This window comes from Ambystoma mexicanum, chromosome 4p (genome assembly GCF_040938575.1).
Source record: "Ambystoma mexicanum isolate Mex_15411 chromosome 4p, UKY_AmexF1_1, whole genome shotgun sequence".
Taxonomy (NCBI): domain Eukaryota; kingdom Metazoa; phylum Chordata; class Amphibia; order Caudata; family Ambystomatidae; genus Ambystoma; species Ambystoma mexicanum.
In genome coordinates, this window is record NC_090927.1 from 385,172,323 (window position 1) to 385,188,117 (window position 15,795).

Sequence of the window (15,795 nt, forward strand, 5' to 3'; positions counted from 1 at the left end):
GGAGAAGAGGTTGGCGGATGCTCTGAGTAGGCAGAATATAGTCTCTCATGAATGGGAGATATGGCCGGATGACATTGTGGAAATATTCTCCCTCTGGGGGGATCCCATCAGTGGATCCGTTTGCCACAAGGGAGAACACAAAATGCAAACAGTTTTTCTTGAGGGAGTTCCCGTATATGGGGGCATTGAGGAGGTGCTACTGGCTGTGCACAGGCCTTCCACCAGATTTATTTATGTGTGCGGGTGGATATGGTTTGAGGTGTGGTGTAGAGGCCGAGGGCCCTACCCCATATCATGCCCTCTGTCCACTGTAATGGAATTTCTTTAATCCTTCTGCTCTTTGGCACTGAAAATAGGCATAGTTACAGGCTTTGTGGCTGCCTTGTCCTCCTTTGAGCTCCCAGGAACAAGGTTCCCTTTTCTCCATACTTGTGATGGCCCAATTTTTGAAACGCCTTGTAAATGTTTCCTCCGCCCTTTATCCTCCCATCTTGGGATCTGAATGTGGCTCTTACTTTCCTGATGGCAGCTTCATTTGATCCTTTACATTCTGCTTCTATTCGGCTGCTTACTTTGAAGACTGCCTTTTTTGTGGCCTTCACATCTGCAAGATGTGTTAGCGAGCCTCAGTTGCTTTTCTTGTAGGCACCTTTTTTGAAGTTCTTCAAAGAAAAGGTTTTGAAGAAAGTCTGACCCAAATTCCTACCTATTTCCACATTTCCCAGCGGGTGGAGTTGCCAGTGTTTTTCTCTCTGCCTCTTTCATCCAAGGAGAAAGAGAGGCTCCATAAACTCTACTCCAAGAGGGTGTTGACTTTTTATGTGGCTAGGACAGCTGACGAGATGATCAGCTGTTTGTCGCATTTTCCCAATTCAGGATGGAGCAAGCTGCAATATGATCGCCCCTCCACACTTTTTCCAAACATTATAGCCTGGATTTGGCATAGGGTAGACATACCCGGTTTGGGAGAGCGGTGTTGCAGAACTTCTTAGTTTCAGCTTCCATCTTAACGCCGGAAATTGGTACTGCTTTGTGAATCTATCAATATGAGGAATCTGTGGGGGAATGCAATCAATTGAAGGAGAAATTACTTCCTGGTATGTTTTTTTATGGATTCTTCTCCCACAGATTCCTCATCGCCCTCCCTCTCCCCCTATGAAATCTTGTTTGGCTGAGTGAGTTCTTTTTGGGGTGAGTCTTCAAGGAAGAGTTGACGCTTTGCATCGATATAAAGTATTACAAACAAAAACAAACAAGTTGAAACCTTAATTAGCTATTTAGCTCATGTGCCTGTTCACCAAAAAAAATAGTTGTGAATAGGGGAGTTGAATGGTTCTCTCCCTCTTTCTTTATTGTTTGTGTCTGAGAATCCATCCCTCAGCTGCTGACCACAGGAGAAAAAGGTTGGGAACTGAGGTATGGGGGGTATAGTGTTGCTGTGGTTTTATCGCCGACATCACGTTCGGAGTCTGAGTGGCGCGGTTGAGATATGCAGAGGTTGAGGAGATTACGCCAAGCCTCACTACGCCCCCTGTTGAATTTTTCAGAGCATATGTAGCTGAGGGGATGGTCTATCAAGAGTGTGGCAGAAGAATCAATGGATGGAACATTACTGTTAAGTAAGTTCTCCATTCAGAGGGTCCTGAAGCTTACTCCAACGTCCTGTCCCCTTTCCTCCATACTGCATGGGCGTCCCTCGCTAGGGACAGGAAGGTTGTGCCGTGTGCGACGCGCTTACACCTCGTGCTCCGAAGAACAGGCTAGCTCAGTGGAGGGAGCTCTTTGAGAAGTCTCCTCCAGAGGACTTGAAGGACTTCGTCAGACATAAGTCATGGCCCAAGGTAAGGCCGCTTTTTTCCATTGCACCTCGTAAGGGCGTCTCCTTCCCAAAGAAATGCCCAAGCGGGAGGAACCTTTCAGGTTCTCGCACCAGCACTGGCACCATGGCTATTTCAGCTCAGGGGTTATTAGATCCTTCAAGAGACACTGCTGAGGGACCACAAGTGTCTTTTAACGGGGGTACACCCGAGGGACTACTACGCCCTAGTACCGGCCACATGTCCGAGGGGGCGCTGCATACAGCACTACTGGCGATACTGCCGAGGGCAACACACCTACCAGGCCCCGTCCTGTGGTGCAGGGTAGGTCTCATGCTCCACCACAAAGAGTCCTGGAGGAGGACAGGCCCATTGAGCCAAGCACCAGGACTTTGGCATGTGGTGCGCAGCTCGATAAAATGGCCGCCGCACCAGACCAAATGGCCGCTCAACTGATACCGCCCCTTGGAGCGGAGCAGGTGCGAGAACGAGTTACAAGGTGGGACTGGTGTCAACCAGGTACGTGGCCTACAGCTTATCCATCAGCATCGCAAGGCAGGTTTACCCCGCAACCAGCTAGACAGAGTATGCACCGGCCCCAGCAGCTGCCTGCTACCCCGTCAACATCACCTGCCACCCGCTGGCCTGTGAGGACAGGTTTTTTTTAAAAGGTTCTCGCTCTGATGAGATCTCCTCAGATGGGGGCCATCCTTTGGGATGTGATAAGGGACATGTTCCCTCCGGCGCCTGCGCTTAGTCATTCCTCCTATAGCTCAAGCACCGCAGGCCCCGTTGCAACCCCTGCTGCCCTTGCTGTCTTCTTCAATTCCGGCTCCCCTGCCTCCCACAGTTCAGGCAGTTCAACACCGGCATCTGCTGCAGCCTCCGGCTCCGGTCCCCACACTGCAGCCCTCGGCACCTAGCACTCATCCACCGCTCCAGACCAGCGGGACACCCTGGTGAACACTGACGAGGAAGAGGACCCTGACACGCTGTCATCAGCCAAGGCCTTCCATGAACGGCTTGCAGGTTTGGCAGAGTACTTGGGGCTTCCTCAAACCGAGGTCAAACAACCAGGGGTGGGGGTCTGGCTGAGGTCCTCACTCTACGCCCCGTGGCTAGAACGGGGATCCTGATGCAGAAGGACTTTGTCGCCTTGGCCAAAAAGGGGTGGGTTAAGCCCCACTTGGCCCAAGTTGTCAATCGGCACCTCAATGCCAAGGATAGGCAAATGGAGGGGGATCCACTCTTGCTTTTGACACACCCTCAGTCGTCCTCGGCGCTGTTAGGCAAGGAGAAGAAGATCTTGGAGGCTTATGGAAAGAAGCTTTAGTCCAACGCCTCTCTGCACCTTCGTCAATCCAATGCGGTTGACATGCTGGCAGCCGTTAACAAGAGGCTTTGGCGGGAAATAGCTGACTTCCTTCCAGAACTTCCAGTGTAGAGCCAGGCAAGTTTCAAGGTGGTACTGGTGGAGGCTAAATTGGTGGCACAAGATATTATGGAGTCCACCGTGGCCCACATTGACACCTCTGGCCGGGCCATATGCATCTCCATGGACATGAGAAGGACTGCCTGGCTTCGAGCTACTAAATTGATAAATTATGATATTTTATTTGTATCGCGCTCGTACACAAGTGTTTCAGAGCACGACAAGGCAAGGGAGGGGAACAAGGTAGAACAAAAACAACGATCTTACTAGACCCATTGACACGGGAAAAGTGCATGGAAGGGGGAGAAGTGGGAAAGTGCGGAGCAAAGGAAAAAAGATAAATAATAAAATAAGTAAATAATAAAAGGCAACAAACAGTGGTAGTGCAGCCAGCCAGCGAGCAGCAAGTGCTTGCTTTAAGGTAGCAGACCGGGTATGTCTGATCAGTGCAGGAACAAAAGGGGGGAAGTGGGGGCTTTATGGTTACAGATGGAGACCCCAGTGCAAGGGATTGCCAGGAGGCAGTGCGGGTGGGTGGCAGGGTGAGCAGGTACCTGGGCTCGGAAGTCTGAGGGTAGGCCAGGTGCATGATGCCAAGAGAAGGCCGAAGCAAAGAGGAAGATCTCGAGGAGCTTCTGGAACCAGAGATGGTTCTCCTCAAGTTTCAGAGTCATAGGGAGGCTGTTCCAGAAGGAGGCCCCAGCCGAAGACAGAGATTACCCACAGCTCATTTCTTTGAAAAACGACTGACCCTGAGAGAGTTGGAGGTAGAGGAGCGAAGAGCTTAAGAGGGGAGGTATTTACAGAGGGACAGCTGAAGATATTTTGGACCCAGGACCCAGAAAGCCTTGTGAACAATGCAAAGGGTTTTGAATTTAATCCTTGCATTCACTGGGAGCAAGTGGAGAGATTTCAGGGCTGGAGAGATATGATCCCAGGGTTTGAGGGCCAAGGACCAGTCTTGCAGTCCTGTTCTGGATGAGTTGCAAAGGGCGGAGAGTAGACACAGGTAGATTTAGAAAGGGGAAGTTACAATAGTCCACCCTAGAGAGAACCAGGACTCAGGAGACACTGAGCTTCTGGGGGCAGTAGAGGAAAGAAAGAAACAAAGGGGTAGACCTGCACTCTAGTTCCTGATCCTTCAGGTATTATGCAGCGAAAAACTATAAATTGGATCAGTGAAACGGGTTAACTCTGGTAGAATTTAGAACATATCATCTTTTATTTAAATTGTTTTATTACAAAAATATATCATTAATTACATAAGAATTCTAAAAACATCAACAATTCATCATCTCTTTCATACCTTCATACAATCCCCATTCTGACATATCTATCTAAAAAAACATCAAGTGATACCCAATGCTTAATTTTTAGTAGAACATCTATTATTGCTGTTTGTTAACATTTTTCAGCAATGACCCAGTCCATAGTTTCAAGTGTCATTGTATAACTGGTATGATGTTTGACCAGATATCGTATTTCTAGAGAAAAGCGTCGACACGTGTTTCGGTCAGAGACCTTCTTCAGGACGTTGGGCAGGAGGACACTTCTCCGCCCTATTATATACTTGTATGGGCCAAAGTTCAATCTAAAAACAATAAGAAAAACCAGAATGTCAACCCTATTTCTTTTTAGAGGTGACGCATTAGTGTCACATTGTGTCAAAATTAAATCGAGACACTCGCCTTACTCGCCCCCAAGAAGCAATTCCTAGAATCGTGAGAAAGGACCCACGGGATTAATCCTCCACTGGTCTCGGTATTTATATCGAGCCTGTGGAATCAACACATACCAAAAACACATTTAATATTTATTCCATGAATCAAAACGAGACTTGTAACTATACAACTGTCAAGCTAAGAATGATATAAAAAAGGCCACTTACACCTATCTGGTGGCACAAGGAGCAACTCGTGCGAGGACTGCACGGTTATGTAAGTCGGACGTGCACTGATGTATTGCAAGCACTAAATCCTCACTGGACCCATCAACAACTGCAATAGAATTAGAAATATACGGATTAGCCCCCGTAAATCACACAGTGTCACTTTGTTTTCTAATATATGATCACCATCGTGCTGGACTCATCTGTTGTCAACATTAAACTCGGAGTACCGATGCTCTAGCCTTCTTTCACAAGCTGCTTACCCCCGTGAGAACATCATACTCGAAGTGCCATCACTGACAACATCTCAGCTTACTGGTAAACTATACCACTCTCATATAAATAACTTGAGCTACATGTTGTTTTTAACACTACGTATGCCCTCGCCATACTGCCATCGTTTAAATCATGCCTATTATCGCACATACTTCTTACCTCAGTCCAGTCGATCGACAACCATAAACAGGAGAACCACTGTTCCGGACGGCGTTCAATCGATCACCATGACCATTGTTGATCAGCCGGGCATGGGGTTCGAGACACAGAACCATGAAGCGTGCATTTTTCTAAAATGAGTGGACTGGTTGCGTGACACTAGTGGTTTGCCCGGAGAGAGTCCCTTTTTTGTGTCTATGCATGAGGATATTAGCTGGTCCCCTTTTCTATGTCCATTGCTTCCGATTGAGTCGGCAGTTACGCGCGAATTGAACGCCGTCCGGAACAGTGGTTCTCCTGTTTATGGTTGTCGATCGACTGGACTGAGGTAAGAAGTATGTGCGATAATAGGCATGATTTAAACGATGGCAGTATGGCGAGGGCATACGTAGTGTTAAAAACAACATGTAGCTCAAGTTATTTATATGAGAGTGGTATAGTTTACCAGTAAGCTGAGATGTTGTCAGTGATGGCACTTCGAGTATGATGTTCTCACGGGGGTAAGCAGCTTGTGAAAGAAGGCTAGAGCATCGGTACTCCGAGTTTAATGTTGACAACAGATGAGTCCAGCACGATGGTGATCATATATTAGAAAACAAAGTGACACTGTGTGATTTACGGGGGCTAATCCGTATATTTCTAATTCTATTGCAGTTGTTGATGGGTCCAGTGAGGATTTAGTGCTTGCAATACATCAGTGCACGTCCGACTTACATAACCGTGCAGTCCTCGCACGAGTTGCTCCTTGTGCCACCAGATAGGTGTAAGTGGCCTTTTTTATATCATTCTTAGCTTGACAGTTGTATAGTTACAAGTCTCGTTTTGATTCATGGAATAAATATTAAATGTGTTTTTGGTATGTGTTGATTCCACAGGCTCGATATAAATACCGAGACCAGTGGAGGATTAATCCCGTGGGTCCTTTCTCACGATCCTAGGAATTGCTTCTTGGGGGTGAGTAAGGCGAGTGTCTCGATTTAATTTTGACACAATGTGACACTAATGCGTCACCTCTAAAAAGAAATAGGGTTGACATTCTGGTTTTTCTTATTGTTTTTAGATTGAACTTTGGCCCATACAAGTATATAATAGGGCGGAGAAGTGTCCTCCTGCCCAACGTCCTGAAGAAGGTCTCTGACCGAAACACGTGTCGACGCTTTTCTCTAGAAATACGATATCTGGTCAAACATCATACCAGTTATACAATGACACTTGAAACTATGGACTGGGTCATTGCTGAAAAATGTTAACAAACAGCAATAATAGATGTTCTACTAAAAATTAAGCATTGGGTATCACTTGATGTTTTTTTAGATAGATATGTCAGAATGGGGATTGTATGAAGGTATGAAAGAGATGATGAATTGTTGATGTTTTTAGAATTCTTATGTAATTAATGATATATTTTTGTAATAAAACAATTTAAATAAAAGATGATATGTTCTAAATTCTACCAGAGTTAACCCGTTTCACTGATCCAATTTATAGTTTTTCGCGGCAGTAGAGGAAAGACAGAGTACCTCTGAGGAGGTGCAATAGGAAGTTTTACTTTTTAGAGACATCACAGATGTGGGCAGAGAAGGAAAGCGTGGAATCAAAGATGACCCTGAGGTTCTTAGCCTCGCAGGTGGGGGTAGGAAGAGGGCCAAGGGAGGCCGGCCAGAGAGTGAGGGGAAAGGAGGGTGAAGGTGTGCAGATGAGGAGCATCTCTGTCTTGCTGGCATTCCAGCAGAGATTGTTGACAGCACACCAATCCTGAATGGCAGATAAGCTATATAAGCTATCAGAGATGAGAGATAGAGAGGAAGTGGCCGAGGGAAGCCTGAAAATAAGTTGTGTCGTCGACATAGTACTGGAAATTGAAGCCGAAAATGGCAATGCGGTGGGCGAGAATTACCAAGTATTGGTTGAGGATCCAGGGCGTGAGGTTAGACCCCTGGGGAACACTGCGGGTAGAAAGGGAGATAGATGAACGGAAGGACCCAAGTTGGACCTTGGAGGGTCGCTCGGAGACGAAAGGGGTCAGCCAGGCCAGAGCCTGATCAGTGATACCCAGGTTGTCACAGGATGGTATGGTTGACTGTGTCGAAGACAGAAGAGAGATCGAGTAGGATGAGGACAGTTGGGAAGGTTAGAGTCAAGGTTGGAGAGCAGATCTTCACAGATCAGGAGAGCAGTTGCCGTGCTTCCGGCAGCTCTAAAGCCAGATTGATGGTTGTGAAGACAGCCAACAGAATCAGAATGAAGGTTAAGCTGCGAGATGGCCAGCTTTTCCAGGAGTTTGCCCAGAAAAGGAGTAATGGAAATTGCGCGATAGTTAGCTGGGCAAGAAGGATGAGCTGTGGGTTACTTGAGAAGAGGATGCACAAGAGAGTGCTACAGAGGGGAGGGGGAAGGCTCCTGATGCAAAGGAAAGATTGCAGAAATCGCAAGGGCCAGGGGCGAGGGTATCAATGTGGTCCTTGATGGTTAAGAAGAACAGGGATGAACCTGTTTCATAGATCGGACTTGTCTAGCGACCTCGTCGGGGGAGAAATGAGGAAAGGGTCGAGAAAGAGGGTGTGGGGGTGGCTGAAGGAGTGTCAGAGTTTACAGAAGGGGAAGGGGAGTAGACGGACAGGATGTCCTGGGTTTTTGAGATGAAGTGAGAGGCAAGAGCATTGCAAAGGACCTGGGAGGCGACAGGAGGGGGAGAGACTGCAGCAGGGTTGGCCAGCTCCTTGCAGATTTTAAAGAAATCGGCCGAGTTGTTAGATGCCTCAGAGACACATGCTTGGATGTGGGCTCTCTTCTTGGTGTGGACAGAGAGTCGGTTTTGCCTTTAGAACAGGCGACAGGCCAGTTTGTCAGAGGATGAACAAGAAGCCCTCCATTTCCTCTGTGTAGCTAGAGTAGCTAGGTCAGAGTCATACCAAGAATTGCAATTGGCTTTGGGCTTCAAATGGATCCTCATGACGGGGGCAAGAGTATCAGAAATAGAAGAGTAGAGCAAAGACAGGGCTGTGTCAGGATGTGAGTCAGCCGAGGGTGAGGGGGGCAGAGAAGGTGACGGCAAAAGCCTGCAAAGACACATTCTTCATGGGCTGGATGTCTGATAAGGTAGGTGGCAGTGTAGGGGTAGGCTTGGCCTGGGGGGGGAGGGGAAGAGAGGGAGAGATGAGAGGAGGGAGCGATCACTCCAGGAGAGAGGAGTGGTCAGAGGGATGGAGAGGCGGAGGTTAGAGGAGATCAAGACATCAAGTGTGTGCCCTGCAGAGTAAGTTGGGCCAGAGGGGAGGATAGAAAGGGACTGGGGGTTGCAGAGGGTCACGGAAGAGTACAGAGGAGGAACAAGGAGAGTCTAGATGGATAATGAGGTCACCAAGGAGGAGGAGTTGTGGTTGAGGCCAGGAACGAGGAGGAGAGGTCCGCCCATTCAGAGAGAAATAAAGTAATTTGACCAGGAGGCCGGAGAGAGAGTCTGCAGACAAGACATTCAAAAGAAGAGTAAGTCTGAGTGGGAATAATAGAGGCAGGAATTCACTCAGGAAAGATCTGGGCTACACCCCCTGCGGACCGGGAGTATCTGGGTGCGGAGAGGATCTTGTAGCCATCAGGGAGGAGAGTGTCAAAGCTTGTGACAGAGCTGGCCGTGAACCATGTCATGGTAAGACCGAGGACAAGTTCTTCAAGGAGGTGCAGATCTCAAAGGAGTGTTTGACAGCAGCCCGAGAGTTGAGAGTGGCAAGAGGAAGAAGGTTGCCAGCCTTAAAGACCTACCCCGGAAGGGTACAAATCAGAGGTACGCCCTACGGAGGACAAGGAGCCCGAGGTGGGATAGAGGAGGAGGAAAGAGAGGGCAAGGGAGCCAAGGGGGGAGAGGAGGGGACAGCAGAAGATAAAGATAAAGGAAATTGATGAGGTGAGGGAAGCACCTATCAAAGAGGAGGAGATTGGCTTTAGGACCTTGGACCGTGATGGTGCCATTAAGGTAGACATTAATGATGAGGGGGGCGTGGCTACATGGCCACGGGCTTGGACGTGATCCCTACGAGCTCCTGCTAATCCGGCACTGATCCGACCAAAAAAACATACTTTGAGCCTGCCGAGTGCTGCCTTATTGGAACTATGAATACGTGAATACGAGAGGCATACAGAGGTCGTGGAGCTGGCAATAACTGTTCACGGAGTGCTGCATTGTGAGTTAAAAAAAGGTAGCGAGCTTCGGTCAGCGAGAGATACAAAAGGGCGTCCATGCGAGAAGAAAGGGGCGAGCCTTTGGACAGCCACATTGGGAAATCGTGGAACGGCGCCGCTTGATAATAAAAGCAGATCTGAAATACTGGAGGGGACTTGGATACAAGTGAGTGGCTGCAGCAGGGATCATAGCTGACACGCTTCGGTAGTCTGGCAGATCAGCGCACACTTGGGCCTACGCGTAACAAAGTATCGCCGTGAAGTGATACAGCCCGTAGCAGCGGAAAACGGTGAAAATTCAAACAAGATGGCGCCCGCTCCCACCCGAAGGTTGGTATCTACAGACCGAAAATAGACATAACGCAGGCTGGGGCGTGGAGGCCAGTCACACAGTCACTGCTGGTGAAAAGTGTTGTATGTAACGGAGGAGCAAGCAGACACGCATTGTGCACAACCCCCACGGCCATAACAGTGCTGGTGGACGTCGAAGGGGCAGAGATCAAAATCCGGTCAGCACAACACATAAAGCAGTATTGACTTTGGGTCCAGGGCAAGGTGTTGGCGACTCGCAATTACTCATCCAAGAGTGGGATAATGTCGGTGAGAGGAGGCAAAGCGAAGGCTAAACAATCAACTATAGATATATTTTCTAAGACCCCGACCGCCCCAGCACAGACCCCCACCAGCGGGTCAGCGGAAATCGCCCCCTTGAGAGATGACCAGGCGATCCTAGCTGCTATCACAGAACTGAAAACCTTGTGGGGGACAACGATGGCAGACTTAAAAGTGGCGCTGGAGACCAGAATAGACGCAGTGGGAATAGAGGTCAATCTATTACGGCAAGACATGAGGGCGCTAGCAGAGAGGACGACTAGTCTGGAAAGTGCGGTGAAAAACAACACAGAAACCAGCACCAGCAATGCTAAGGAGGTCCACGTACTAAAGCAGCAAGTATTGAACCTAGAGAACCGAGCAGCGGAGGCCGAAGGAAGAGCGAGAAGTAACAACATACGCGTGGTGGGCCTTCCAGAGGGAGAGGAAGGCCAAGATCCAACGGACTACGTGGAGAGCATGATTATGCAGGAGATTGGGGCCGGCAAGCTCTCTCAAGGATTCGCAATTGAACGCGCACATAGAGCCCTGATGCGAAGGCCGCAACCAGGCGCCCCGCCCCGAGCGATTTATAGCGAAAATCCTGAACTATAGAGACCGAGAGAAGATCCTGGAGTTCTTCAGGAAAGGAGGGACGATAAAAAGAGCAGCAGCGACCATAACTGCATACCCCGACTACACCATGCAAGTGCAAAGACAACGCTACGGATTTGTAGCCGTGAAGAGGAGACTAGGCACAGATGGCCTTAAATACATGCTTCTATATCCTGCAAGACTCAAGATAATACATAAGAGCAAAATACATTTCTTCTACACCCCGGACGAAGCGATGCCCTGGCTGGACGCCCAAGGTTGCTTGGACGATGATGACGATCGGAGACGAGAGGTACAAGATAAGTGACATGAGGCAATGCTATGGGTTGCCGAGAAAGGGATATAATGGGGGCAACCTATGCCAGAGCACTGCATGTCCTTTTCCAGCTGCTACAATCCAAGGTGGCAGAGGATGGTAATGATAAGAGGGCTGGTAGAAAACGGAGAAATAAGTATGATCGATACATATGCCCCGAACCAAGATACAGCGGCGTATTTTAGGTCTCTGTATAGTAAGATGGGCAGGTGCCTGGGTGGGGGGTGGTGGTGGTCTGGGGAGGAGACTTTAATTGCACGCTGAATCCGAGAATCGATAGATCGGATAATAAAATAGATAGACCTGCCCCAGCAGCCAGAGCGCTGCAGACACTGCTGATGGACTTGGGGTTCGAAGACGCATGGAGAGTGCAACATATGCCAGAGAGACTCCCATTACTCAGCCCAACAAAATTTGCACACTAGGCTGGATTACATGTGTGTCGCACATGAACTAATGTCGGAGGTAACACTTAAGGAATATAAAGCGAGGGTCCTATCGAACCATTCACCGTTAATACTGGGTTAACAATATCAGCCCCCGAGAACAAGGATACCGACTTGGCGCCTCTGTGCTGAGGCTCTGAGAGATATTATATTTAGAGAAAGTCTGAGAGACAACATAGTAAGCTATTTCAGTGGATTTTCAGAGGCAAGTGCCATGAGATGTTATTGCTGAGGCAGCCACATGGTCTTTACCCCATGGGCCTGTTTCAGTTGGTATAAACGTTTTATATACTGAGTATGAATATGAGAAGATGAGAATGCAATGAATGAGATGCTAGTGGTGGAAGAGTGCAGAGTGAGGTATGATAAGTGTGATGTTGCACAGCATGAGTCACTTTAAAGAGTAAGTCATTGGAGGAGATTTCTCTAGAATCTAATGTGTAGGGTACAAGTCCACCATGGACACAGTGTGTTTTCTGGCTTAATGAGACGCTGGTATAATCTGTAAGATCTTTTTGTTATGCTTTTTTACTGTAAATTGGAAAAAATAATCAATCACATATGTATTTTTGTATCACGTGGATTTATGCTCTGGTTAATTCTGTCTAAAATGTGACGAATTCTGTGAATGTCTTCCCCGCAACGACAAACCGCTTTAAACCACAAGCGTGTTTTGTTTGATGTTCAAAGGATCTTTTTTCTTTTATAGAGGGTTCGCTTGTTGGTTCTGAAACTACCCTCAATCTCCAAGTATGGTAGTTTGCTTTACCTCATGCAAATATTGTATGGTCGCCAGCTCAAGAAAAGACACTAGGTTTGACAAAGCTATCCTACAGAATCTATTCTCTTGATTTGGGCCTTGCTTCACTAAGAGAAATTTGCTTAGTACTCTCCAGTAACTATTTAAGGAAAGGGTACAAGACCTAGCAGTAACTAAGTTACTTACTCTAGTGACTACTGTACTACTAGTCTATAATCCCTTCTCCTCCATACCCCCACCAGAAATTTTGCCCTAAAAGATCTAGTTAGCTTGGCCCATTTAGCACTGTGAAAAGGACTCATGGTTATTACCGATGGGCAGAGCTCTTATGCTGAAGCCATGCCCCACGTGTGCTTGCTCCCACCCAGATTACCATTTACCAACTTTATTTAAGGTTTTGAGCAACATAGATATGTATACACCAATAAACAAATAATGATCATTGTTTTGTTCATGCCAACTCTTTCTTGCCCCATCTTGGGGCTTCAATACTTTACAATTCCATTGCTCATGTTTATTAACCATATGAATAACAGTCAATCTTTCCCCCTCCCCACCCATTTCCCAACTTGTGGATGAAAAAGTGTTCTATTCTTATTTTAAAAGTTCAACCGGTAGTGTCATTTTTCAGTTAGTGTTTGTATTTCTCAGATGATGGATATTGCACGAAGCAACCTGGGTTTAAAGTATATCTGTTCTTTATCGTCTGTAAATTCATGGAGATGTAGCCAAAATGTTCAGATATTTTGAGTAGGAGCCGTCAGCCATTGCTGTTACTTTTTCCATGGCCATCACTCCCCATAGTCTCACCCACCACATGGCCACTACTGGTCCATTCTTATTCTTCCATGCCTGTGCGATCGTGAGTCTGGCCACGCTCAGCATGTGAGTGATGAGCGAGGCTGTAGGCCCTGAAGTTGCATAATATCCTTCGACCGCTTCCCCCAGGAGCACCACCAGTGGATCAGAGGGGAGCCCCACACCTGTAATTTCTTTAATGTGGCTTAGGATCTCTTTCCAATAGGTTTCCACTAGTGGGCAGGACCACCACATGTGGATAAGATCCCCAGGTTGACCGCAAATCCTCCAGCAAGCAGCAGGATATTCCGGATTGATAGCATGCATTTGCACAGGCGTCATGTACCAGCAAAGGCAGAGTTTGCTTCTTTTATTGAGATGCATCTAGAAATCCTGGCGGTTCTATCCCAGATACAGCTCCAAGTATCTCCAGAGATTGGCTCCTCTGTATCTTTCTCCCACTTGTGCATGTAGGTAAGTTTCTCTTCAGGGTCTGTCACCCCCATTAATCAGTATAATCTAGTTATTCCCTTATCTAGTTGGCCTTCTTGTATTGTCAGCTCTAGCCCTGTGGGGCTCCTAGTTGCTTCTTCTTTCACTTTTGCGTTTGAGACCCAGTGTCTAAGTTGAATATAATGGTATCGCTCCCATTCCGGTATGACAAATTTGGCCTTGCATTCCTCAAACGTCAAAGGGGACCCATCTGCATAGAGATCCCCCAGGACCATATTATTTTCCCTGCCCCCCCAGTGTGTCCAGAAGTTAGCCTGCATTCCTGGGGTAAATTCCGGGTTATGAGCAATCGGGGTAAGTGGCCCTTTCCCCCCTTTGATTTTCTTATTTCTCAGTACCCTGTCCCAATACCATAGAGTAGTTCTGGTTGATTCCAGTAGTTGACCTCCCTTTTCTCTATGACGTGTGGCAAGGAAGCCCAGATTCTTAAGGGGCGTTTTGGTCACTGCTTTTTCCAATGTGACCCACTGATTCGGGTCTGCTCCAGATGTCCATTGTAGCATCAGGGTTATTTGTGCTGCCCATAGGTATCTACGAAATTCAGGAACCCCCAGTCCCCCCAGGGCTTGTGGTCTGAATAGTACTTTTTTAGGGATTCTCGGTTCCCCCCCCCCCCCAGATAAAATTCAGCACTTCTTTCTGTAGTGTTTGGATGGCTGGGCCTGGGATTTTAATTGGGAGAGCACCAACTACATATAGGAACTTAGGGAGAACAGTCATTTTAACCGATATGATACGTGCTAGCCAGGACAGTTCCTGTAATTGCCATTGTTTTAGATCGCTTGCTAATGTCTTCAGGAGGTCTGGGATATTGGCCCCGTAAAGCCTATCATATCTGGGGGTCAATTGTACCCCGAGATATTTCACTGCCTTAAGTTCCCATTTCAGGGGATATTGATTCTCCCATTCCGGAATTTGTTCTACAGCTTCAGTAATATTAACAGATTACCATTTTATTAAGAGGATTGATTTTTTGTTGTGTAGCATGAACCGGTCTCATCCCGCGTGGCACGGACACCCTTATGTATGGACACCCATAATTATGGAGGAATGGGGGGGGCGTGGCTTGGACGGCCATGTAAGAGGTCGCACTCTGGAGGAGCTCCGCTGATCCTGTTTTGATCCTGATGGAGGGGTACGTCCACGGGGGCCGGCCGACGTTGGAAATCGATGTCCAGGTGTGTGAATGCCACCACTACATCCTGTGAAAGTTTGGGACGTCCAGAAGGCTCAGAAACCGAAATATTTGTGATTGACTGGGACGAGCCCTGGGCAGGCGGACTAGACAAAATGGCGGCGACACGTTGCGAACACCGAGGATCATGAAGTCAGTGTCGCGATCACGAGTGCTGGACCTTTGCGTCCCTTTGCTCGGAGACTAAAACACATGAGTGCCGCCTAGGACGCACGGTGGCCCAGCGAGCGGGAGTGTCGAACGGATGTGGCTGTAACGACAGGACCGTGGGCCCGGTGGTCGGAGTGCTCCGGGCGTGTTGGATGCCCCATGGTGTGGTGGGTCAGGCTTTGGACGTTGGGTGGCGTGACTCCCCCTCGGTGACTGGCGAGACGGGCCCCCGCCCGACTCATACAACATTATGACCACGAGAGGTGTTAAACCCAAGGCCAAACAGCCCACGATGGAGGCCTACGCCAAGTCCCCCCCAGGGGCGGAAGGAGGCAAGATCAAAGAGACCCCCGTGACGACCGCGGAGTCACCTGGCACGATACAGGAGGTGCTGGCGGCGATTGCGGACTTAAAAGTGTCATGGGAGACCAAGCTGGGCCTCGCCATGAAGGAGCTACAGGAAGGCTTAAACCTCAAGATCGGTGCCGTCCAGGAGGAGGTGAATCTGCTTAGGCTGGATGTGAGGGCGGTCTCGGAACGCGCGGGGGCCATCGAGAAGGAGACGGCCACGAACACGGCAGATTGCGCTGCTCATAAAAAGGAGCTACACGCCCTTGTGCAACGGGTGGGCAACCTGGAGGACAGAGCGGAGCAGGCGGAGGG

The 15,795-nt window shown here is 48.3% G+C and overlaps 1 protein-coding gene and 1 long non-coding RNA gene across 3 annotated transcripts in view; both read left to right on the forward strand.

Annotated features, from left to right (window-relative positions):
* The window catches only part of SMC6 (structural maintenance of chromosomes 6), a 2,412,589-nt gene that overhangs the window by 2,280,024 nt on the left and 116,770 nt on the right, over positions 1-15,795 (forward strand). The window lies entirely within an intron of this gene.
* LOC138452587 (uncharacterized) lies at positions 6,226-6,795 on the forward strand. The gene is made up of 3 exons (XR_011260238.1): positions 6,226-6,335; positions 6,448-6,526; positions 6,633-6,795. It is a non-coding gene; the product is annotated as an uncharacterized lncRNA (long non-coding RNA).